Raw genomic sequence first — 3,527 nt, forward strand, 5'->3', positions numbered from 1 at the left:
GCGCTCTACCACTTGAGCCACAGTACCACTTCTGGCTTTTTCTGCTTATGTTGTGCTGAGGAATCGAACCCAGGGCCTCATGCATGTAAGGCAAGCACTCTACCACTGAGCCACCTTCCCAGCCCCTATGTCTCTATTTTTAGGGCCTTGAACTCAAGGCCTAGGTTCTATTACTGACCTTTAGTGTGCAAGTCTAGCATTCTTTTTTATAGTTTAATTCTTTTAATAAGTTTTTTTATTGTGAAAATACTGTACAGAGGTGTTACAGTTACATGAAGAAGGTAATGAGTACATTGCAAGTCTAGTATTCTACCACTTGAGGTACAGTTTCACTTTTGGGTTTTCTGGTGCTTAATGGGAGGTAAGAGTCTCATGCACTTTGCTGACTGGGTTGACTTTGAACTGTGATCCTGAAATCTCAGCCTCCTGATGAGCTAGGATTATAGTCATGAGCTATACTCCACTTAAAGATTAATTTGTAAAATCAATTACTTAGAATTAAATTAATATATCTGTGTGGTGTGTAAAATCTCCCAGCCAGAATGATTTCAAGCCCCACTACTGTCCTAACAACTCCAGCAACACCACAACAAAAAGAAAAGGTGAACCAATCAAAAAATTGATAGCCTAGATGCAAGAAAACACTAGCAAGTGTTTGCTTGCTTTCCTATTTTGTGTGTCTCCTATAAGTGAATTGAGCAAGTCACTCTATCTTGTACAATCAAGTTGTGAGAGGCAATGGGGAAATCCTCTTCACATTTGAGGTTTATAAAAGTTTCTAAAATTATTTCTAGTTTATAAAAGGGAAAACTACTTCTCCTCAGATGACTTACAGTATTTTATTTATATGACATATAGATTATAGAGATTATGTTTACACCAGAAATCAAACTTAATGGACTTTGGTTATTGCTAAGTATATTTTGTATAGCATATAACAGTACTCTTAGCCTCCAGATAGCCCTGTTTTCCTTCTAAAGTCTTATGTAAAGAAAAATGTTCATCTTGATATATTTGAATATTGTAAAAATCTAGATTAATAGTATATTTATTAATAACTAACTTTTAGCTATAGTTAATAGAATTATGAGTATTTAAAAATGAACCCATTATTTATTTTAATTGCTATAAAATTATCAAGCTTTTTGTTAAAGAAATTTAGATAGACAAAGCTCATTCATATATATGAATCTGAACCACAAAGTTCCTTCCTCCCTCCCTCCCTCCCTCCTTCCTTCCTTCCTTCCTTCCTTCCTTCTTTTCTTCTTTCCTTCCTAATTTTTGCTGGTCCTAGGGCTTGAACTAAGGGCCTGGGCAATGACCTTGAGCCTCTCTGTCCTCAAGGCAAGCATTCTACTACTAAGGGATCAAACCCAGGGGTTCATGCATGCTAGGCAAGCACTCAACCACTAAGCCACATTCCAAGTCCCCTTTCCTGTGTGTGTGTGTGTGTGTGTGTGTGTGTGTGTGTATGTGTGTGTGTGTGTGTGTGTGTGTGTGTGTGTAAACTGGAGTTTGGAATCTGGCCTCATACTCGCTAGGTAAATACTCTTCTACTTGAACCATGCCCCCAGTCCTTAGCAAGTGCTAGGAAGCAGCTAGACTGGGGTCAGCTGTAGCTTCTACTCATTTCTTGAAGCACTTCAGGTGACTGGTTTCAACCAGAAGTTACTGTGTGCTCTGAGGACATCTGGAGACTTTTAGTGTGTGTGTGTGTGTGTGTGTGTGTGTGTGTGTGTGTGTGTGTACCTGTCCTGGGGCCTGACTAACATTTTTTACTCTGGACTAGCTCTCTACAACTTGAATCGTAGCTCCACTTCTAGCTTTTCATTGGCTAATAGACAATTTCTTTAGGAATGTGGAAGAATAATAGAAGGTCCAGGCTGCGGAAATTTAGGGTCCCTCTTCTAAATTCTACCTTAGTACTATTTGTGGAATGATATAATCGAGGGCTTTCTATGGTGTTAAGCAAGGGAATAGCTCTGGGCTAACCCTCTAGCACATTTGGTATTCCATACAGGAAAATTGTTTATGTAGAAAATAGGCAAAAACAATAAACTTCTAGCTGGGAGCTAGTGGCTCACACTTATAATTCTAGCTGCTCAGGAGGCTGAGATCTGAGGATCATGGTTCAAAGCCAGCCTGGGCAGGCAAGTCCATATGAGACTCATATCTAATTAACCACCAAAAAGGGAAAAAGAGGCAGAAGTGCAGTTGTAGCTCAAGTGGGAGAGCTATTGCCATGAGCAAAAAACCTCAAGAACAGTGCCCTGAGTTCAAGCTCAGGACTGCTATGCACGCGCACGTGTGCACACGGTTACACACACACACACACATACACATGAATAAGCTTCTGAAACAAGCTCTTGCTTGGAGTTCAGGTAAGAGGTAGAGCCTCTCTGCTCCCCTCCTCTCCTCATCCCTCCCCCTCCTCTTTCTTCTTCTTCTTTCTTTATCAGTAACTTATTTTCATTATGGAAGGAATGCAATATGAGACCTATCCCCTTAACCAATTTCTCAAGTTTACAATACAGCACTACTGACCATAGACACAGTATTGTACAGCATATATCTAGAGGGTAACCTTTTGCATAACTACTATTGGACTCTTTAAAATTATCATCAGAGGATTTAAATAGCTGTTTTACCAAACATGCATGAGAAAGGTGGCCAGCACCATTCTTCACTAGGGAAATGTGGCCCCAAGTTCTCTACGATCACACCTCACATGGATTTGAAGGTCTAAGATTCTATAGATTGTACTCAGCTGGCAAGGATGTGGTACACCGGGTGCTCTGCTCCACTGCGGATTGCAATGCAGGTGCTTTGCTGAACGCTTTGTAGTGTCTCCAGAGAGTGCACTTGCCACCCAAGGCAGACACTCCACCCTTGCTTGTGCAAGATGAAGAAATTGGCACGCAAAGAATTGCTTATGAAACTTCATTGCACTTTTGTTTTTTTTAAAGTATTTTTTAAAAAGTAAGCTTAGGTACTGGTGACTCACATCTGTGATCTTAGTTACTCCAGAGGCTGAGATCAGAAGTTCAAAGCCAGCAAGGACAGAAAGTTTGTGAGATTTCACTTGTGGGATGGAGGTATAGCTCAAGTGGTAGAGTGTCAGCTGTGAGCCAGTAAGCCAATGAAAGCCAGGTCCTGAGTTCAAGCTCCAGTAACAGTACAAAGATATTGTTTTTACATTAAAAATTATGGTACATAAATAAGGGATACATTGGGATAAATTCACATATGCAAAAAGTGTAGTTTTGTTATTTTAAAAACTATACGTTTATGTGAATTAGGGAAAGGAAAGGGAACAACAAAATGGTGAGACAAAGGACAAAGGGGGAATCTATCCAACAGCGAGACTCATAAGACAGTATGTTGGAAATGATCTGTACAATTTTGGGGAAGAAGAAAAGAGGAAGAAAAATGAAGGGAGCAGGTAACAAGTTAGACAAGAAATGTACTCACTACCTTCCTTATGTAATTGTAACCCCTCTGTACATCACCTTGACAATTAAATAAAA

Source organism: Dipodomys ordii, unplaced genomic scaffold (assembly GCF_000151885.1).
Source record: "Dipodomys ordii isolate 6190 unplaced genomic scaffold, Dord_2.0 Scaffold72, whole genome shotgun sequence".
NCBI classification, from domain to species: domain Eukaryota; kingdom Metazoa; phylum Chordata; class Mammalia; order Rodentia; family Heteromyidae; genus Dipodomys; species Dipodomys ordii.